The 23,495-nt window shown below is 40.8% G+C and overlaps 1 long non-coding RNA gene across 1 annotated transcript; it reads left to right on the forward strand.

Moving 5' to 3' along the window:
- Positions 1-14,947: 14,947 nt before the first annotated feature.
- On the forward strand, positions 14,948-22,623 carry LOC139356616 (uncharacterized). The gene is made up of 3 exons (XR_011608716.1): positions 14,948-15,025; positions 21,822-21,926; positions 22,423-22,623. It is a non-coding gene; the product is annotated as an uncharacterized lncRNA (long non-coding RNA).
- Positions 22,624-23,495: the final 872 nt, after the last annotated feature.

Below are 23,495 nucleotides of genomic sequence, written 5' to 3' on the forward strand. Positions count from 1 at the left end.
TGTCACCCTGGCTTGGGTACAGTAGTGCAATGAGAGCTCATTGTAATCCTGAACTCCTGGGCACAGGTGATCCTCCCACCTCAGCTTTCTAAGTAGCTATGACCACAAGCGCATGCCACCATACCTAGATAAGTTTTAAATTTTTTGCAGAGACAAGGTCTCACTATGTTGCCCAGGCTGGTCTTGAACTCCTGGTCTGAAGGGGTCCTCTTGCCTCGGCCTCCCAAAGTGCTGGGATTACAGATGTGAGCCACCATGGCTTGCCCTGAAAAGTTCTTTATATGTCTTTAAAGTTTGTTAATAGTGTTGTTGAATCTTCTATATCTTTATTCATTTTTCTGTCTGCCTGATTTACTCCTTGAAAGAAATATACTACCTCTTACCATATTGCTGGATTTGTCAATTTCTCTTTGAAAGTCCATTAATTTTGTTTCACGTATTTCAGAGTTATGTTATTATGTGTATAGGCATTTGCAATTGTCTTATTTTCCTGATAAATTGTTCTTTTTAACATTATAAAAAGCCCCTCTTTAATAATTCTTAAAGTCTATTTCATCTGATATCAATGTGGTGACATCAAGTTTCTACCAGTTGATATATACCTACTATATCTTTTTTCCATTCTTTTACTTTAATATTTTATGCTGCTATAGTTTAGCCACATCTTTTGTACAGATTATATATCTGATTTTTTAAAAAGCAATAAGAAAATCTCTGTCTTTTACTTTGGAATTTTAGTTCACTTATATTTATTACAATTGCTGATACATTTAGATTTATTTCTCCAAAGAGTTTGTGTTTCCCACTTGTTGTGGTTAAACTGGTTAAACTTTTTCTTCTTTTACTCTTCATTCTGACTTTATTTGGAGTTGATAAAACTTTATTTTCTCTATACTAATGATTTTAAGGTTTTACATTTTACCTCTGTTCTTTAGAAATAAACGTAACATTATATCATAAAGACTTGACTTGGAAAATACTATCTAGGATTGTGTTGTACATTTCCAGGGAGTACCAGTCATGTTTCTAGATTGTTAAGGAGTAAGGCCTTGAGTTATACCTGCCTTCAAAAAATACAAGAAGCTTAAAACATTTTAATTCTGATCATTTCTTTCCATCTTCATATGGTTGGCCAGTATTTTCATTGCTCTTTACTTTTATACACTCAATTAATTATTATTTTTATAATTATTCCTACTGCAATTTTTCATTTATATTTACTGATAAGTTTACCAATTTCTTTGCTTACCATTTATTTACTCATACATTAACCAAGTTTTTGTGCTTTTTTTTTTTTGTATTTTGCTTTTTCTTTCTGGATTCAATTTTCTCTTTGAGGGAAAGTATCATAATAGTTCTTGCATTTATTACTGTTAGTAATAAATTCTCAGATTTTGATTGTCTGAAAAAGTCTTAACTTACCTATATGTTACATATTTTCTCCTATATGTGTTGTATAAAGTATAACACAAAATCATTTTTAGTCATTATTGTGCCTTCACTCTTAAATGGTAGGTTAACTGGGTATAAAATTCTGGGTACACAGGCATATTTTTTCTCAGCACTTTGAAGATATTAGTGTTTGTTGTTAATTTATTGCTTCCTTGCTCTGAAACCATCCTTCTTTGCCACACTTTGTGATATTGGACCTAAACTCTGTAGATTACATTTCTCTCTTGACAGATGGCTTAGTGTTAGGTTCTGCCAATAGAGGGCACAAGAGGGACACTGAAAGCCTGGGAAAAGAAGGCAGAGGGAACTTTGTTCCTTCTGGTGTTCTGTTTTATAGTTCAGCAATGAGCAGATCAGGGTGTAGGTGTCTTGCTCATTTGTGGTGTCCTTCAGTCAGTTTCTTTGTTGCCACATTGGAAAGTGGCTCTCAGCTCTCATAGCTCGGTAGTGGTCAGTTTGTCACCATATCAACAGACACCATGTTCCTATGACAACTACCCCTTTTCCTCAGAGGTCTAAATTTCAACTTTGCAGGATCCCCCTCTCTGAGATTTTTAAGTTTCTTCTTGTTCACTTTTCTCTCAGTCCAAAGGTTAGTAATTTCTTTCTGTGGTTCCTACCTCCCTATACCTTATGGTTTGCTTTGCCCAGTTTGATGGTTAACAACCTTTTATTAGTTAAAAATTCATGATAATAATTTTTTCGTGTTTAAGTTACTGATATGGCTTTAGTCTCCATACTGGACCCTGACTGATGAAATATTACTTTGTTGTTTTCTGTTTTATCGTGTTGCTGTTCAAAAGTGTGTTGTCAGCAAAAGTTGTTAATAGACACTTCATAAAGCAAGACATACAACTGGCCAATAAGTCCATTAAAAAGGTGTTCAACATTACTAGTCATGAAAGAAATTTAAAGTTAAAACACAGTGACGTACTATTAAACTTCCACCAGAATGACTAAATTTTGTTTTTAATAGTGAATGTTGGCAAAGATGTGTAACAACAGAAATTCATATATTAGAAATGTAAAATTGTGTAACAAATTTGGAGAGAGGGATCAGTCTCTTATAAATGTACACCTACCTCATGACTTAGCAGTTCTACTCTTAGGTATTTAGTAAGAGAAACAAAAAAATACATTCACAAAAAGACTTGTTCAAGAAAGTTCACAGCATCTTTATTGACAACGTCCTTACAGTAGAAAGAGGCCAGATGTCAACCAGTAGGATGGATGAATAAATTGGGGTGCTCATATAATGGAAAAGTACTCAACAATAAAAAGGGATGAACTACTGGTACGTGTAACACCATGGATGAATCTCAAAATCAGTATACTAAGTGAAAGAAGTCTCATACAAAAATGTAGAATTCCATTTATGTGCAACTCTAGAGCAATAAAACTAATCTACAGTGGAAAAACTTTAGAATAGTGGTTGACTTTGAAGGGAATAGGGATGGATTTTGACTAGAAAGGGACACAAGGGAATTTTCTGTGGATGACGGTACTACTTTATATGTGATATGTGTTTGAGTTGCATACCAGTGTACACTTATGATTAGTATATTTCATTGTATGCAAATTTGATATAAAAAGAAAACATCTCAAACAAATATTGAGCTTCATTAATTAAATCCTTTGCTGAAAGATTTAAGAAAAAGTGTAGGCTAGGTGCGGTGGCTCATGCCTGTAATCCCAGCACTTTGGGAGGCCGAGGCGGGCAGATCACCTGAGGTCGGGAGTTCAAGACCCGCCTGACCAACATGGAGAAACCCTGTCTCTACTAAAAATACAAAATTAGCCAGGCGTGGTGGCACATGCCTGTAATCCCAGCTATTCAGGAGGCTGAAGCAGGAGAATCACTTGAACCTGGGAGGCAGAGGTTGCAGTGAGCCAAGATCATGCCATTGCACTCCAGCCTGGGCAACAAGAGTGAAACTCCGTCTCAAAAAAAAAAAAAGAAAAAAAAGAAAAAAAAAAAAGAGAGAGAGAAAGTGTAGAAATGTGTGTAATTTGCTGTGAAACGCACACACACAAACACCCCAAATAACAGAGCAACGAGAAAAGCAAATGAGAGATTGTTGGTTGAATGCAGAGATGGATAGATATGTGATAAGGCAAATACAATGAAATGGAGTAAAATGTTATTGGCAGTACATACATAGTGTTTATACAAGTGTTCACTATGAAATTCTGTCAACTCTGCTCTGTGTTTGAAAACTTTAAAATAAAATTTTGGGAAAAAAGGACTGCTGCCAGTCTAACAATTATTCCTTTTTAAAAAGTAACCTGTACTTTATCCATGGTTTTATTGAACATGTTTTCTTTGTTTTTTTGTATTCTGAACTTTCACTGACATGTATTTAGGTAGACTTTTAATGCTCTCAGCACTCATACGGTTACTCCTTTTTCAATTCTTGGAACTTCTCAGTCCTTATTTTATTTTACTTTTTTGGATATTGCCTTTCTTCTCTTCTGGATTTTCTACTAACTCTGTGTGAAATTTCTCAACCTATCATTCTCATATTTTACTCTCTTTCTTCACATTTCTTTGCCTCGCTGTTCTGCAATTTGGGTGCCCTCAATTTGTGTTACAATTTGGGTACCTTCAGATCTTCCATTCCTCAGATTTTTCAGTTTACTGACTCTCTCTTCAGCTATGTCTAGTCTGTTGGTTAATCTATGACTATTTTTTAAAAATTTCTAGAAATTCTCTTTAATTCCTTTCTCAGTAAAGTTGTCATTTAATTGTGTTGTCTTTTTGATTCTTTTAAATGTTTAATCATTTTAAACATTTATTTTTAGCTGAATTCTGATAGTTTATTTTAAGTAGATGTTATTGGGAGTTAAAATTCTGCTATTTGCTGTGTCTGCTGACTCTTTTGCTCGTTGTGGATTGCTTCCTTGTGTGCTCTTTTTTTAAATTTGGATTGTAATGTATGGTTGGTGGACATTTATCTGAAGGACTCCTCTAGCTTGAGAAACATTATTTCCCTTCAGAGAAATTTTCTTGTTTGTTTTTATCAGGCACATCAAGGTAATGGGTCCTAGTAACTTTTTATATTAATTTCTAGAACATGCCTCTAGAGTAAAGTTGAACTTCAGCCCATATGAAGTCATACCTGTGATCATGTATTATCAGAAGAGACTATTTTTTTTTCCTCGTCCAGAGCCTAGTATGAGACAGCTAAGCTTTTTGATCATCTTTCTGAGTTTGAATGTGGATTGTGAATATTTCATCCTTCATCTAAGGAAGTGCTGCAAGGCTTCTGGCTTTATATTGGGGGGAAATGAGATGTGCATTTCACTTCTTTGTATCATGTGGGCTCAAGACCTAATGTCCCGACTCTATGTGGACATTTACACTTAAGCCCTTACATGACACAATCCGGCAGCTCTCCCACAGGTAGCTGCAGTATCAGCTCTGGGGTTCCTCTCTAGTTTTCAGTTCTCCCTTTGTTTTGGGTCTCTGGAAATTTCTCTCACTTTCCAATTATTGCTTTTAAAAGAAGGTTCATTATAACCTATTCAGCATTTTCTAGTTGTTTAATATTTGGAGGGTCTTGAAGTAATCTGATCTCACACAATACCAGAAATGAAGGTTGTATTAGGCATTTCACTTGGATTATTGTATTAATTCTTCACAACCCTGTAATATATGTATTATTATTGCAGGAAATCCAGCTGTAGAGGGATTAGCAGCTTCTCCAGGTCTCACCAGCCAGTAAGTGTAACGGAGTTTGGGATTCTCCCAACGTTTGAATGATTCCAGTGTTTAGGCTTTTGTTCCCTTGTCTTGCAAGGCTAGAGAAACCCATCCCTGGCCTGGGAAAGTTATTCTACCTGGGTCAGTAATGTCAGTAAACTTGTCCTGTAATAACCTCATTTCTGGGTATGTCTTTGAGGGGGCTTTTGGGTTTCTCCAGTTGCCTGTCAGGTCGAGCTTGTGGACTGGCTGGAAGAATAGCATTTGATGTCCTATATGGGACCACTACCAAGTGACACTCTGATAGCTGACAAGAACACTCATCCACAGGAACATGGGACTCCTCTATTTCATGCTGATTTTTGACTAAGTTTTACTTAAGTCACTTGCTCCTAATAATAAATCTGAAAAATGATGAGCCTTCTATTTGACTGTGAAGACAGAGTAACCAGTTGCTCTGGTTTGCCTAGCATAAGGTATTTCCTGAGACATGGGACTTTCAGTGCTAGAACTGGGAAAATTCTGGGCAAACTAGGATGTTATTTGCTCTGCAGATCGCTCTGGGGTGTCGTTAACCAGATCAGTGCCAGTCTTTTCAATGGGAGGCTGGACTATCCTCTGGTTTCCAGATTTCCCCGGAGATGAAAGGAAGGGAGCTTAATGGTGAGAAGAGGAGTACAGAGGACAGAAGATTCATTTCAAGGACATATGGAATAAAGTAAAACTTCATCAAGTATTTCCCAGCTGCTCCTAGTTATACTCCAATAGAAGATGGAGCAGCTTGGGGGGAACAAAGAGTCAGACCAACAGGTAAGGGAACTACCATTTATAGAGCATGTTCTCCAGGGCCAGGTATTTGGTTAGATTCTTAGTCTGTCTCGTACCATTTAACTGTAGCTCTCTGCAGTAGACAATATCATGCCCATTTTAAAGAGGTGGAAACAAAAGCCTTGCAAGATTGTCACTTGCTCGGTGTTACAGGTTAGCAAATAATGATACCTGAATTCAAACCCAGAGGGGCCTGACTCCAAAGCTGGGACTTTTTCTCCTTGACTGTGGTAAGGAAACAGGGACTTATGCTCCATATTCAAGTGCTGATTTAGGGAATCGTGAGTCAAGGAGAAAAGATGGAAAAGAGGCAGACTCTGCAAATTGTCCTGGGCCTTGCCAACAATTACAAGTGGGAAGTAACAGCCATGGCCACTGTTGTAGCAGCACCATCAGGCCTGAGAGATCCAGGGAAGTGGGAAGGAGAGCACAGAGTGCCCTCAACCAGCACCTAACTCTCTTTCCCCCCTCCCCAGTATACTTTTACCCACTGTAGCATTTGGGTGGAGTGGTCAGGGACTCTGGGCTTGGGAATAAAGTTTTCACTTCCCTTTGGCTGTGCTTTTCCTAGGTACTCAGGCAGGCAGTCTCAGTCGTTCGATGCCTTGGTCTTTGCTCCTTGCTGTTGGGTGCCTTGCTGACTGGTCTAAGCTTGTGAGCTAAAACCTAGTGGGTCTTAGCTCTACCTTAGGTCTATCATGTTTCCACTTGCTCATCTTCAGAAAAATAGCCTTCCCATTGCCTGTCTGTTGCATCATAAATGCTGTTTCAATATTAAGCATTATTAGGGCATCCTTGACTAACAAACACATCCTAAGGATCCAGTGATCAAGGCTGCTTTTAAAGGCCTCTCCTAATATTTACTTACCCAGCTTCCTTCTATACTCTTAGCTGTGTTTTTCTGAAACAGCTGCATCCAGAACAGAAGGCTCTTTTGTGTAAACTCGTAAGTCACCTGTACTTATTTTGTGTATCCAGGGCTGTTATGCTCAGCAGCAAGCTATTTTTTTTTCAATAGGAGTTAGTGTTTGATATAATAGATTATTACATGTTCAGCATATAAATGACTAGGTCTTGAGAAACAAGAAATGAGTAATTTTACTCTGAGGTAATATAACAACTACTGTGGAGTCACTAAAATCAAGTAAATAGATCATTTGTGGTCAGGGCAGAAACATGGAATTACTACCTGAACAGCATTCAGCCATCATTCCCTCATTTAATCGTTCAACAAACAGGTATTGAGAACTTGAGGTGAGTTTGAGACGTTTTCTAAGTGTTGGGCAGGGCTACAAAGAAATCTAAAGCATACTGCCTCAAGGAGATCAAAGACTTCACCCAAATCCTTTCCATAGGAAGTTAATTGAAGTCATTGTGCTCTTTGATTGATACATGTAAGAGCAAGGGAAGTGGCTCTCTTAGAAAGCAATTGGACTTGGAGCCAGGAATGCGAGGGGTAACCTGTACAGTTTTGCTTAGGAGGGCGTGGAGTAAGGAAGAGAAGGTAACACTGTTCAAACCCTGGCGACTTTACCCAAGAAGGCTAGTTACGATGCAGAGCTGGGGAGCCTGTGTGTGTAGGAAACTCAGCTCTGTCACTTATTAGCTGAATGATTTGGGGCAAATTCCTAAATCTCATTAAGTTCCAGTTCTCTCATTTGCCAAAAGGGATAATCATAGTATTAACCTTAGGGTTATTGTAAAGATTAAGTGAGATTGTGTATGTGAAATGCCTGACATGCTGTAATCACTCAAAAAAAGAAAGAGTTGGGTGCCACTGACCAAAGGGAGCATTCTACTCTGCTCAGAAGACCAAAGCTCTGAGGGTCTAATTCTGCCCTTGTTACTGACCCATGCCCCAACTGAAAAACAGACCCATTTCCTCATGGTTCCTGAAGAAGCATCCACTTTTGCAAGAGAGTTGTAGCAATCATGGCATTCTATGTCCAGGATAGAAGAACATGTGCTACCAGTTTTTTTAATCCCCCCTGGGAAACACTTCATTCTTTGCCAGTGAGGAACTTTTCATTTCCTCTATAATTGAAACAGGACCTCTGGGTCATTGGGTGAGTCTCATCTGGCTTGTGAGTCACCCAGAGCAGTTGTCCACTTTTTATCAAATGAGTCAGGAATGTATTGACCCAGGTCAAATGATGTGGAGGGTGAGAAATTATCTAATGAATCTGAACAACCCAGCCCTACCCTCGCACCACTTGAGGGACACAACACCCTTCCACATTGATCCCATCTCCTCTTCCTTGTCACCGTGAAGCCAGCCTAACCAGAAGGGGCAGACCAAATTGGACTTCTTTTATTCCAGCACCAGTGAGTAAAAGGTGCTATGAAATATCTCTTTATGTCGGAAACCAAAGTTAGAATAATGTCATACTCTGATAATTAATACTATCAGGCTTGACATCAGAATATGTTAAATAAATCAGTCTTTAAATGCATATGTGTCTCTCAATTATAGGTTTTTGGTTTAATAATTGCTTTACCAAAGAGATGAATTGCCTCAATATTCTGCTTGCTTTTGCCTGTACAGATGTGGCCTTTATAGACAAATATTAAATAGAAATACCCTTTTCTTCCCTGTCTCTATCTGTAAAATGGAGAATTTTTTTTTGGAATGATATTTAAAGGAACTTGTGAGACTGATTTGACTCGACTGATTTTTATTGGGTATCTTCTCAGCATAGGGAACAGAGCCAGCCACTGAAGGGGACACAGAAACAGCTTTGCCAGTCCCTGCCCTTAGGGAACTTACATCTGGGAAGGGAAGGGGCTATGATAGGTCTGGGGGCAATAAGAGAGGGCCTTGAGTTGTCAGCATTCTCAAAACACCTTGTAGATGGCTGGGTCTTGGGAAGCAGAGAGGAGATAGGGTAGAGCTTTCTGGGTCAAGCACATGGCACGGATGGGGAAGGATATAAGGAAAGAAGGGGCCTCAGAGATGGCCACTCCCCAGGCTTTCTTAGGGACCTCAGTGCAAATAGTTCCCTGGATGTTTACAATCTCTGTGTCCCTTTTGCTCACTTCTCAGCAGCTCAGTCTGGCTAATAAGTGATGAAGCCATATTTGTAAGGTTTGTTTGCTGGACTCCAAAGCTGATGCATCTGGGCATCACGCCACAGTTCTTAGACTTAGGGCAGAGCAGAATTACTGGAGGCACTTTTGAGATGCAGAATTCAAAATGTCACTTTAGGTCCTAACTAGTACCTCAGGGTTGAAGCCTGGGGCAGTGCTCCCCAAACCTTATGAGCACCCTAGCCATGAGGATCTTGCTAAAATGCCATTTTGGATTCAGTGGGTCTGAAGGAGGGCCTGAGATTCTGTATTTCTTACAAGCTCCAGAGAATGCTGATGCTGCTGGGCCTTGAACCACTCTTAGAGTCACATGGCCTTGGGGTTTCTGAATTTCTCCAGAGGTTGAGCATCACTGCACTGATTTCTGTGACGTTTCGTTTAGGCTTCCCTAGATATGGATAACATCATCTTGAGGGGATGCAGAGAGGCAAGACAAAATCAGGATGGGGCTGGGCCATGGAGTCCAAGTCAGTAGTGAGTTTCAAGGTGGAGGGATGGGCAGACATAGCTGCCTGCTTCAGAGAGGTCTCGAAGGCCAAGCCCCATAGAGGGGAGGGCTGGAGCTGTGATTCCATTGCTGACAGATCCCACACGCGAGACACTCAGGACTCACTGATTAAATCAACGTGTTCCCAATGCAGGAGGAAAATCCCAGGTTTGGAACTAATTTCCTTCTGAGGGGCTATTCCTCCCTTCCGCAGGATAGACACACATAGACGTGCTCAGAGGAAATAACCTGGTGCTTTGAAACAAACCCACATGAGGGAAGCACATTCATCTTTGATAAAAAGATGGTTCTTCTGATTTTCTCTGGTTCCCGGACTGGGGAAATATTATTATGTTCCAGTTATGTTGAAATGAAACACATTTTAAAGTTTTTTTTTTTTTTTTTTTAAATAATGGAAAGGCCCGGTTATCTAAAGTGAATATAATTTCTTTAAACAATTTTAAAAATAAACAAATTTAGGTTTTTTTCCCAAAAAAATCAGGAAATAGCTTCATTGTTTGAGTTTAGATATAATTAAACCATTGATTTGGCCTCATTAGAAAGTAAATCTTTATCAAAGAATTGGGGCCATTGTGACAGGAGATGGATGGTAAGGAGATGTAGGTTTTATCCAAGCATATACTGTTAATTTCTTTATAAAGAGATAAAAATTGGGATAAGTGAGTGGCCCCACTAGGAAGTGTAGCAAATGTCTTCTCATTTTCCTAAGAGCCCCCATCTTGGTAATATCGTGTTGCTTAGGAACTAACAAAAACATGTCTGTGTGTGTGTGTTTCTCTCATTCTCTCTTTCTTTTTTTTAATGGTCCCTTTGTGCCCTGATATTTTTCCAACTTGGCAGCTGTGAGGAAAAACAATGTGATTTGGTTAGATGCAGCCTCCCGCTCTCAAGTCTGGAGCAGAATAGATAAGAACTTCTATGTCAGAATACAAAGTTTACTCAGCACCAGTCAAAAGCTTTTGATCTTGCCTGCCCAATCTGGCCTCGCATCTTTGAAGTTCTATTACACATGCTAGGGTTCCGTCAATAAGAAACAGACCTTTCTTTCCCCTGCTAGTTAAAACATCTGCCTCCTGGAAACGCCCCGCATTAAAGCCGGCCATAATCGTTCCAGGGCTTATAGACACCTGGGTTTTGCCACATTAATAATGAGAAGAGAATGGTCTAAGGAATGGAAGCCATTGAAGAAAACCGTTAAGGATGAGGGGTGATATTTTCTCATTCCAAGATTGTATGGAAAAAGACTCAGCTTGGTTGGGACTCTCATAAGCAGAATGACTGACCAGGGCTGCCTTTTCCTGAGGCTGTTTATACAGTGCTGTGTATTCATGTTATAAGTCACATGTGATCTGCACTCTTTATCTGGGGCATTAGCCATTTCACAGTGAAAAGGAGCAGGGAAAAACAGGCTCATCGGTTTGTAGTGTCACTCTTTGCAATGTCATTTAAACTGCTCGGCAAATGGCTTATTTGTCAAAGAATATTGCTTTTTCCTGGAACAAAACCCAGTTACTGATTGTTGAAACCTATGGATATCAGAAATGATATCAAGATGTGCTTCTGTTGCTACACGGTGGTGCCCTTTGAAGGGACAGAGAGGTGGGGGTAGGACAGCCTTTGTTCCTGGAAATGAAAGCGTCTAAACAATAGATTGTATGAAGAACTTCAAATGCCAGGCTCTATGCCACAAACTCTAGCTTGCAATAAAAGCCTTCCTCTCAGAGAGTCCAGTTAGGGAAATGCCAGAAGTGAGTGAAGGTCCAAGGAGTGGTGATGATGGGCAGGTGGCCAGACAGGCAGATAGACAGCAGACCAATGGCTGATAGTCCCCGGTGGCCAGTGCAAGCCCTGACCCTGTGGCCCTAGATTTGTGGCATCAGCTGTCAGAAGGGTAAGGAGTGCAAGTCAGAAGGAAAAACAACCTGGATCCATCCCTCAGAAAATCTTTTCCAAAATGCTGAGTTCAATATGCAAGTGGCAGAAACAGGGCAAGTTAGTGTGTCACGAAACTACAAAATCACTGGACAGATAAGTTATTCTGGGGCAGTGCTAGCATCCCCTTTCTATCCCTCTTTCTTTCCTTGATAGTGTCTTTCATCTTCTCCAATTCCTAAGGCTGGTGCCTTCTTGCTCTTCATTTCTCTGTTTTTCCCTCCCTCCTTCCAAACTCTGATATCAATTTGGAATCTGATCAGCTTACCAATTCTAAGAATAAATAACTAGAAATGTTCAATTGGTCATTACCCCAAGGGCATTTTCGTTTTAAGAGAAGACAAAGACACATCAAAGAAATGAATCTCTAATGGTGGAATTTTAGTCATTGATGGGCCAGAACTTCATTGTCCTGGAATTATACCATGGAGGGTCTATATTAGCCTTGCTGAGGAAAGATAAACATCTCTTTCCTTTAGAAAGCTTGCAATCTAATAAGGAAGAAAAAGCAACAGATCCAAGAATTCTTATATGAAACATTTATGAGATAAACTAGGGCATGGTCACATAATGACACAGTTAGTTGAAAGGTAAATGGCGAGGAGGGACAAGGCAGGCTTGGTCATATCTCCCTGCTCGTGATGTCAGCAGTTCTGACCCAGATTGTAGGGATGTGGTAACATGGTGGGAAGTCGAAGGCCCCAGAAATGGCCCGGCTTGATTTGGTGTTAGAGTCAAACTATGGGAGGTTGCTGGGTGAAGGAAGGGAAACGAGGACCCTGATCCCCATGCTTGGGGTGTGGGCTGGCAAGACTGAGTCACTGTGGACTCCTGCCTGGAGAAGAACACAACGGTGTCCATGGCTGGTGAGAGCCATTGTGCACAGGCTGGCTGGATTGGAGGAGGTGGAGTGAAGGGCAAAGGTGAAGAGACTGGCTGGGGAAGGGACTGGAAAGGTGTGAGGTATGGTGGTTGGGAGCACTACTGTATAGCTTGACTGCCAGCTTAAACCTCAGCTCTGCCATCCTATAACCATGTGAACTTGGGAAGGTTATTTAGCCTCTCTGAATCAAGGAGCTTTCCTCTGTAAGATATGGATGATACTAGTATCTGTCTCTTAAGGATCTTATGATGATGTCATGAGTTTATATGTGTGTATTTATGTATATATGTATGTAAATATATATATACATTTTATATTTGTATATATGTATTGTATATACATATTGTTTATATGTATATTACATACATATATGTATGTAAATATATATGTAAATACACACGTATAAACTCATGACATCATCATAAGATCCTTAAGAGACAGATACTAGAATTATATATATTTATATATACATATATATTATTAAATATATATTATATATACACATATATATTATATATATATATATATTTAATCATGTAAAGCACCTTGATGTGTGCCTGGCACATGGCACTTGCTATATTCATGTTAACATTTACAGCTGTTATCCAAGCATGGGGAGAGGAAGCACCTGCCCTTGGCATCCACTAGGGTGATGCTGGTAAAACAGGCAATACGACCTGTAAGAGGATCTTTCCATAGTCCCAGGTGATATGGTTTGGCTGTGTCCGCATGCAAATCTCATCTTGAATTGTAGTTCCCATAATCTCCATGTGTCATGGGAGGGACCCAGTAGGAGGTAATTGAATCATGGGGGTGGTTACCCCCATGCTGCTGTTCTCATGATAGTGAGTGCGTTCTCATAAGATCTGATGGTTTTTTAAAGGGCTTTTCCCCATTTTGCTTGGCACTTCTCCTTGCTGTTGCCTTGTGAAGAAGAATGTGTTTGCTTCCCCTTCTGCCATGATTGTAAGTTTCCTGAGGCTTCCCTAGCCATGCTGAACTGTGAGTCAATTAAACCTCTTTCCTTTATAAATTACCCAGTCTCAGGTATGTATTTATTAGCAGCGTGAGAACAGATTCATACACTGGGAAATGACATGGGGACTGGCTGAGGAGGGCAGGTCCCCCAGAAGCATGATGCAGGATGTACCCTTGTCAACAAAAGCCTTTATTTCACTACATTCTACAGATAACTCATGGAGGAATTTAGCACCCAGCTCAGTTTGAGGATGATGATTTTCAGTTCTGTCCTCAAATTCCCACTTAGGAAGAAAGAAGGGGGCACAATCTGCAGCTGGACACAAAGAAGTACAGGTTGCAGGATCTGTTTCCCAAGAGTAAAATGGGAATTGTTTGACCCTCCCTTTCCAAGACTGAAGTGGATTGCCAGAAGCTCTGGAGTGGTTTAGGTGGGACCTTGTTAAAGGGTTGGGTGGAGGGGGCACAAGTTGGATAGTGGCACACATACAGTTGGCTCTCCATACCCACGAGTTGTGTTGTGCATCTGCCTCCAATGATTTAACTAACCGTGGATGCAAAATAGTCTAAAAAGAACCTCCACAACAATAAAAATAACAATACAACAATAAAAATAATACAAATTTTAAAACAATATGGTATAACAATTACTTACCTAGTGTTTACATTGTATGAGGTAATATATGTAATGTAGAGATGATTTAAAATGCAGGTATACCTTGCATTATTGAGCTTTTCAGATACTGTGGGTTTTTTGTTTTTTGTTTTTTTTTTAACAAATTGAAGGTTTCTCACAACCCTGACTTGAGCAAGTCTATTGGCACAATTTTTCCAATGGCATGTGTTCACTTCCTGTCTCTGTCCCATTTTGGTAATTCATGTAGTGTTTCAATTTTTTCATTATTATTATATCTTTTATGGTGGTGTGTGATCAGTGGAGTTTGATGTTACTATTGTAATTGTTTGGAGACACCACAAACCAAACCCATATTAAATTTAATCAATAAATGTTGTTTGTGTTCTGACTGTTCCTCTCCAGTCTCTTTCCCTCTCCTTAGGCCACCCTATTCCTGGAGACACAACAAAATTAAGATTAGGCCAATTAACAACCCCACAGTGGCATCTTTGTGTTCAAGTAAAAGGCAGAGTGGTACATCTCTCACTTTAAATCAAAAGCTAGAAATGATTAAGCTTAGTGAGAAAGGCACATCAAAAGCCAAGACCAACCAAAAGCTAGGACTCTTGAGCCAAACAGTTAGTCAAGTTACAAATGCGAAGAAGTTATTGAAGGAAATTGAAAGTGCTACTCCAGTGAACATGTGAATGATAAGAAAGTGAAACAGCCTTATTGCCAATATGGACAAAGTTTGAGTGGTCTGGGTAAAGGATCAAACCAGCCACAACATTCCCTTAAGCCAAAGCCTAATCCAGGGCAAGGCCATTGATATGATTTGACTGTGGCCCCACCCAAATCTCATCTTGAATTGTAGATCTCATAATCCCCACGTGTCATGGGAGGGACACTGGTGGGAGGTAATTGAATCACAGTGGTGGGTTTTCCTGTGCTGCTCTAGTGATGGTGAATAAGTCTTACAAGATCTGATGGTTTTAAAAAGGGTGGTCCCCCTGCACGTGCTCTCTTGCCTGCTGCCACGTAAGATGTGCCTTTGCTTCTCCTTCACTTTCCACCATGATTGTGAGGCCTCCTCAAGTCATGTGGAACTCTGAGTCCATTAGACCTCTTTTTCTTTATAAATTACCCAGTCTCAAGTATTTCTTCATAGCAGTATGACAGTGAACTAATACAGTAAATTGGTACCACAGAGAGTGGGATACTGCTATAACAATACCTGAAAATGTGGAAGCAACTTTGGAACTGGGTAACAGGCAGAGTTTGAAACAGTTTGGAGGGCTCAGAAGATAGGAAGATGTGGGAAAGTTTGGAGCTTCCTAGAGACTTGCTGAATGGTTTTGACCAAAAAGTCCAGGCTGAGGTGGTCTCAGATGGAGATGAGGAACTTATGGGGAACTGGGGCAACGGTGATTCTTGCTATGCTTTAGCAAACAGACTGGTAATATTTTGCCCCTGCCGTAGAGATCTGTGGAACTTTAACTTGAGAGAGATGATTTAGGGTACCTGGTAGAAGAAATTTCTAAGTAGTAAAGCATTCAAAAGGTGACTTGGCTGTTCTTAAAAGCATTGTTTTATTCATTCACAAATATATGGTTTGGAATTGGAATTTATGTTTAAAAGGGAAGCAGAGCATAAAAATTTAGAAAATTTGCAGCCTGAATATGTGAAAAATCCATTTTCTGAGGAGAAATTCAAGCCGGCTGCATAAATCTGCATAAGTAACGAGAAGCCAAATGTTATTCACGAAGACAATGGGGAAAATGTCTCCAGGGCATGTCAAAGGCCTCACGACAGCCCCAAGCTGGGAGGCCTAGTGGAAAAAAATGGCTTCCTGGGCCAGGCCCAGGGCTTTGCTGCATTGTGCAGTCTCAGGACACGGTGCCCTGTGTCACAGCCATGGCTAAAAGGGGCCAACATACAGCTCAGGCCGTTGCTTCAGAGGGTGCAAGCCCTAAGACTTGGCAGCTTACACATGGTGTTGGGCCTGTGGCTACACAGAAGTCAAGAATTGAGGTTTGGGGACCTCCACCTAGATTTCAGAGGATGTGTGGAAACACCTGGATATCCAGGTAGAGGTGTGCTGCAGGGGCAGAGTCCTCATAGAGAACCTCTGCTAGGGCAGTTTGGAAGGGAACTGTGAGGCTGAAGCCCCCACACAGGGTTCCCACTGGGGCACTGCCTAGTGGAGCTGTGAGAAAAGGGCCACTGTCCTCCAAATCTCAGAATGGTAGGTCCACTGACAGCTTGCGTTGTGCACCTGGAAAAGTCACAGACACTCAACACCAGCCCATGAAAGCAACCAGGAGCAGGACTGTACCCTGAAAAGTCACAAGGGCAGAGCTGCCCAAGACCATGAGGTTCATCAGTGTGACCTGGATGTGAGACATGGAGTCAAAGGAGATCATTTTGGAACTTTAAGGTTTAATGACTGCCCCACTAGATTTTGGACTTGCATAGGGCCTATAGCCCCTTTGTTTTGGCCAATTTTTCTCATTTGGAATGGGTGTATTTACCCAATGCCTGTACCCCATTGTATCTAGGAAGTAACTAACTTGCTTTTGATTTTACAGGCTCATGGGCAGAAGAGATTTGCCTTGCCTCAGATGACACTTTGGACTGTGGACTTTTGAGTTGATGCTGAAATGAGTGAAGACTTTGGGGGACTGTTAGGAAGGCATAATTGGTTTTGAAATGAGAGGACATAATACTTGCGAGGGACTGGGGTGGAATGATATGATTTGGCTGTGTCCCTACACAAATCTCATCTTGAATTGTAGGTCCCATAATCCCCATGAGGTAATTGAATTATGGGGGTGTTTTTCCTGTGCTGTTCTTATGATAGTGAATATGGCTCACACGATCTGATGGTTTTATAAATTACACTTCCCCTGCACATACTCTCTTGCCTGCTGCCATGTAAGATGTGCTTTTGCTCCTCCTTTGCCTTCCACCATGATTGTGAGGCTTCCCTAAGCCATGTGGAACTGTGAGTCCATTAAACCTCTTTATCTTTTTAAATTACCCTGTCTTAGGTATTTCTTTATAGCAGTATAAAAATGGGCTAATACAGCCATAACTCTCTTCAATTCTATGAAATCTGAGAGAGGTAAGGAAGCTTCAGAAGAAAAGTTAGAAGCTAGCAGAGGTTGATTCATGAGGTTTAAGGAAAGAAGCCACCTCCAAAACAAAAAAGTACAAGGTAAAGCAGCAAGTGCTGATGCAGAAGTTAAGTTGCAGCAAGTTATCCAGAAGATCTAGCTAGATAAATGATGAAGGGGACTACACTAGACAACAGATTTTCCATGTAGACAAAACAGTGTTTTATTGGAAGAAGATGCCATCTGGGACTTTCTTAGCTAGAGAGGAGAAGTCAATGCTTGGCCTCAAAACTTTAAAGCACAAGTTGACTCTCTTGTTGAGAGCTAATGCAGTCAGTGACTTAAAGTTGAAACCAATGCTCATTTGCCATTCCAAATATTACACAGCCATTAAGAATTATGTTAAATCTACTCTGCCTCTGCTCTATTAATGGAACTACTAAGCCTGGAAGACAGCACATCTGTTTATAGCATGATTTACTGAATATTTTAAGTCTACTTTTGAGAACTAGTCCTGAGAATAAAAGATACCTTTCAAAAGGTGACTGCTCATTGACAATACTCCTGGTCACCCAAGAGCTCTGATGGAGGTGTACAAGGAGATGAATTTTGTTTTCATGCCTGCTAACACAACATCCATTCTATAGCTTATGGATCAAGACTTTCAAGTCTTATTATTTAAAAAATACATTTTGTAAGGTTATATCTGCCATGGATAGTGATTCCTCTGATGGATCTGGGCAAAATAAATTAAAAACCTCCTGAAAAGGATTCATCATTCTAGATGATGCCATAAAGAACATCATGAGTCATGGGAGGAGGTCAAAATATCCATTTTAACAGGAGTTTGGAAGAAGTTGATTCCAACACTCACGGATGACTTTGAGGGAGCCAAGACTTCAGTGGGGGAAGTAGCTGCAGATATGGTAGAAATAGCAAGAGAACTAGAATTAGAAGTAGAGCCTGGAATTGCTGCAATCTTATGACAAAACTTGAATTAACGAGGAACTGCTTGTAATGGACGAGCAAAGAAAGTGATTTCTTCAGATGGAATCTACTCCTGGTAAAGATGCTGTAAACATTGTTGAAATGGTAGCAAAGATTTAGAATATGCTGTAAACTTTGATGATAAAGCAGTGATAGGGTTTGAGAGGATTGATTTCAATTTTTACAGAAGTTCTACTGTGAGTGAAATGCTATCAAATAACAGCTCATACCACAGAGAAATCTTTCATGAAAGGAAGAGTCAATTGATGTGGCAAATTTTATTGTCTTACTTTAAGAAATTGCCACAGCCACCCCAACCTTCAGCAACCACCACCCTGATCAGTCAGCAGCCATCAACATAGAAGCAAGACCCTCTACCAGTGAAAAGAAGACAACTTGGTGAAGACTGAGATGATTGTTAGCATTTTTTTGCAATGAAGTATCGTTTAATTAAGGTGTAGACATTATTTTTTAAGACAAAATGCTATTGCAAACTTAATGGACTACAGTATAGTGTAAATGTCACTTTCATATGAACTGGGAAACCAAAAAAAATTCATGTGATTTTCTTTGTTGCAATTTGCTTTGTTGTGATGGTCTGTATCTCCAAAGTATGCCTGTATACAGGAAGAGGTACATAGGTTATTTGCAAATCCTACATGATTTTATATAAGGGACCTGAGCATTTTTTGTAAATGTTGGTACCAGTTGGGGTCTTGGAACCAATCCCACGTGAATCCTGAGAAAGAACTGTGCCTGGGCTGTGTTTCCTATGGCAGGGCATAGTGACATGGCCCTGGAGAGTAGTTCTGGTACCTGAAGACTTCACTTCTGGCTCACAGCTCCAAAGCACCAGTGACTGGAGTCCAACTGACTCCCTCTGGAAGAGATGCAGCCTCACCAGATCCACTTCTTTTCCCGGCCTGGCTCTCTCTCCCTTTTTATTCCCCTTTTGTCATTAAAATGACATTTTAATGTTGCATTCTTCCTTAGTTGCTAGTAAGAGTCTATCATTCTCTCTTCTTCACATTGTTTTGGTTCACAAGACATAGTCTCTTCTGGAGTTGAAAGTTCAGAAAAAGGAGACATGATGTTTCAGGAGACTTGTAGTCCCAGTCCGATCCCAGGAAGAGCTCTAGAGCTGGGATTGTATCACAGAGGTTGTTCTGCCCAGAGGCAAGGGGGATGGGCTCGAGAGCTGCGGTTGTTACCCATTGGCTCCAGGTACTATTCCTGCCACGTGGAAAAATGCCCAGGCATCTCCAGGAAAGGTGGCTCCAGCCAGCCAAGGACAGCTTCTAGAAAAGAGTGCAAGTGGGAGCTCCTCAATGCCAATATCTGCAGCAAGCATGAAATGGAGCCCTGCATATCAAAGGGTGTCTACACCCTCATAAGAGACCCTTCTTCTACTGCTGTCTACTTCAGTTTTAACTCTCACCATCAAGTTTTTGCATTTGCTGGTATGCTTTTTCAGGCTTCTGTGCCTTTCCACATGCTATTCCTTGTGCTTGAAGTGGTTTTTCCACCTTTCTCCTGATTATGATTTCAGGTGCAGCTAAAATGTCATTTCCTTTGTGGAGCCTTCCTCACTTCCTCCAAGCAAAAGCTGATCCGTCAGACTTCCTCTGTGACCCACAGCATTTTGTACCTGCCCACATTTTAACATTGAAAATGTTCCTTTTGCCTAGTTTGCTATGTATTTGTGTACCTAAAAACTTTGGCTCTTAGAGATCAGGGACCTTTTTTTAAAATTCATTTTTGAATATCCAATGACTGTCCTGGCACGTATTCTAAATACATGCGAAATAGGAATTTATTGAATACATGAATGAAATTGCTGCAGCTGAAAGGTAAAGGAAACTTCTATTTCTCACATAGGGTGCCACCTGTCTGGGTGATTTGAGATAAGTAGTTTAAATCCTCTGTGTTATAACTCACTGTCTGTAAAATATGTGAGCACTTAGATACTGCCAGCTAACCTCTGTTCTCCAGAGGCTTCACCATCCTCCTGCCAAGCAAAAATGAAACCCAAGCAAAGATGGCCTCTGACTACTACTTGTCAAAACACCTAAAATCCTTACTGACGGCATGTGGCCTCACTGCTATCCTTTGTCACCAGGATCACATTATCAATGGTGAATATGTCCTTAAAACACCAGGAACATTTAAAAATTGATATAAACATTTTAAGTATGACATTTACCTCTTTATTTAAAAAGTTAGCTTTATATAATCAATGGGGCTTCTAGAGTTTTAAAGTAGAAAGGTTAGTTTTGGGGTGAAAAGCACAGTAGAAGATTGAAAACTACTCTGGATGGGGAAGAAGAGAAGGGAGCAGAGAAGTAATTTGGCCAAGGCCCCATAGCTAATAAATGATGGTGTTTTTTTTTTAACTTAAAATCAGTTTTACTGAGTTATAATTTATTTACAATAAAATACACTCATTTTAAATGCACAGTTTGATGGGTTTTGACAAATGGATGCACTTTTGTAACACCACCAAGATTAGGATGTAGAACATTTTCATCACCCCCAGAAGTTTCTGTAAGCCCCTTAGCAGTCAGTTCCCCCTCACCCATGGTCTAGATTCCAGGGACCTGCTTTCTGCCACTATAGATTAGTTTTGCTTTTTCTAGAATTCATTTAAAAGGCATTACACAGTATGTAGTCTTTTGTGTCTGGATTGTTTTCACTTAGCATATTGCTTTTGAGATTGGTCCTTGCTGTTGTGTGCATCACTAGTTGTTTGTTTTTATTGCTGAGTAGTATTCCAATGTGTGGACGCTCACATTTGTTTATTCATTTACCTGCTGATGGACTTTGGGTTGTTTCCAGTCTGGGGCTATTATGATTAAAGCTGCTATAAACATTCATGCACAAATTTTTGCATGAACATGTTTTTATTTCTCTTGGGCAAATACCTAAAAGCAGAATCGCTGGGCTGCATAGTAAGTGTTTGTTTAGTTTTATAAGAAACTGTCAAACTGCTTCTCAAAGTTGCCGTTTCCTATGGCAAGCAGTGTAGGAGGGTTCAAGATGCAGAGCTTGGTTCTGAGCTCTACAGATTGGGAGTCCACTTGACTGGGAAGCCCTGCTCTTTTCTACCATGGACACTAGATCTATTTGCAAATCTGGGTGTATGTAAGAATAATTCAGACAGCTTGTTAAAAATACAGATTCCAGGCCAGGCATGATGGCTCATGCCTGCAATTCCAGCACTCTGGGAGGCCAAGGTGGGCAGATCACCTGAGGTCAGGAGTTTGAGACCTACCTGGCGAACATGGCGAAACCCTGTCTGTACGAAAAATACAAAAATTAGCTGGGCGTGGTGGTGTGTGCCTGTAATCCCAGCTATTCAGGAGGCTGAGGGAGGAGAATCCCTTGAACCCGGGAGGCAGAGGTTACAGTGAGCCGAGGTTGCACCGTTGCACTCCAGCCTGAGTGACAGAGCAAGACTCCATTTCAAAAAAAAAAGAAAGAAAGAAAATTACAGATTCCAGGACCCCAACCCCCAGAGTATCTGATTTGTAGGTCTGGAGTGAAGCTTGGGAATTTGCATCTTGATATGGTTTGGCTGTGTCCCCACCCAAATCTCATCTTGAATTTTAGCTCTCGCAATTCCCACGTGTTGTGGAAGGGACTTGGTGGGAGATAATTGAATCATGGGGTGGTTTCCCCCATACTATTTTCATGGTAGTAAATAAGTGTCGTGATTCCGATGTTTTTTAAAGGGGTTTCACCTTTCACTTCGTTCTCATTCTCTCGTGCCTGTGCCATGTAAGACGTGCCTTTCGCCTTCTGCCATGATTATGAGGCTTCCCTAGCCACGTGGAACTGTGAGTCCATTAAACCTCTTTTTCTTTGTAAATTACCCAGTCTCAGGTATGTCCTTATCAGCAGCATGAAAATGGACTAATACGCATTGTTAACAAGCACCACAGAGGCTGTGGATGCTGGCAGTCCCTAGAACGCTCTTTGAGAAACTGCTATGTGGTTCACCAGATTTTCCAGAGAAAATCCCCCCAAATAGGGACATCTGGTATTCTAACAGAGAAATGGCTGCAGTTAACAAATGCCAACATCTGGCTGGTCCAGCTGTTTCTATATCACCGTTATCTATGGATGCTCTGGTGCAGAGAAAAATGACACCGAATGGTGGATAATTTTCAAATCTTCCTCAAGTGACTTTGAAATGCATGTTTATCCTCATTTTTTCCCTAATATTATGCTCTAGGAATTTATGTTAGGAAAAGAGAGAGGCTATATTTTAAGAAGAAGACTCAGGAATTGCAGGGAAACTGTTTAATTTCCTTCACTGCTTAATTTTTTCAGGACACCAACTACATGCTTTGAGAAGACGAATGGTTCTCTGGTATTTTGTGCAGAAGAATCTTCCAGGGCATGTGTTAATATGGAGATTTGGGGGCCAGGTCCCACCAGAAAACTACAAACCACACTTTGAGAAACACTGAAATAAACCACTGTTTCTTAGTCTCTCTAGGGCAAAAGGCAATGGTCGACTGTGTGGGTTCCAAACCTTTATAAAAAAAACAAACAGAAAGTGGATTTTTTAAATTCATAGTTTTCTTAGTATTAGGGCATGTGAGTAAGAAACTGGGACTTACATTCAGATCTGAACTTGAACTTCAGCTGCATCGCTTGCTGTGTAACCTTGGGTTAGTTCTGTAATACCCTAAGCCTCAGTTGCCTCATCTGTAAAATGGCAATTGTAACATCCACTTCATTTACCCTCCTTAATTTTCAAAGGCTGTGGAGGTTAATTGAGAGCCCACCCAGAGCCTGACATCCAGCTAGTGCTCAGTGAGTGTCAGGTGATAACAGCAGTGCTACCTGCTCTCATTCCCCAGCCCCATGTTGGTCTATGGCTGTGGATGGTGAATCCTCATCACACAGATTTTCCCTCTGCAGAGGCTGGGGCTCCAGGGATGCACAGGGGTCAGCCTTTCTCCCCTGAGAAAGGAGTGCTTGCTAAAATATTTACTCCACACCCTCCTCCCCTGCTCCCAGAAGAATGAAAAGTGTTCCGCCCCCACATCCCACAAGTCCTCAGCCTATTTCTCCAGTGAGACAGAGCTTATTGCTACTTGTCACTTCTTATCTGATCTCCAAATAACACAAAGGCAACTCCTGCCCAGTCTGAAGTCCTGATCCCACGTGACCTTCAGACACCAGGGTGTGAAAGTGTGAGAACAGCCCAGGCAGGTGCAAGGAATCTGTATTTTCCCAGCTCTGCCTCAATCCCTGGATGGAGTCCCACCTCTATCCTGCCACCTCTGGGGACCTCACACAGCTGGGTGAATGGGGTGTCTCTCCTCCTGAGGCCTCCCAACTCCAGGAGACTATCTGCAGTGGAGATGGCAGCACACTCTCCTGGTCTCTCTACC

The sequence above is a fragment of the Macaca nemestrina genome, chromosome 1 (assembly GCF_043159975.1).
Source record: "Macaca nemestrina isolate mMacNem1 chromosome 1, mMacNem.hap1, whole genome shotgun sequence".
Lineage (NCBI taxonomy): Eukaryota > Metazoa > Chordata > Mammalia > Primates > Cercopithecidae > Macaca > Macaca nemestrina.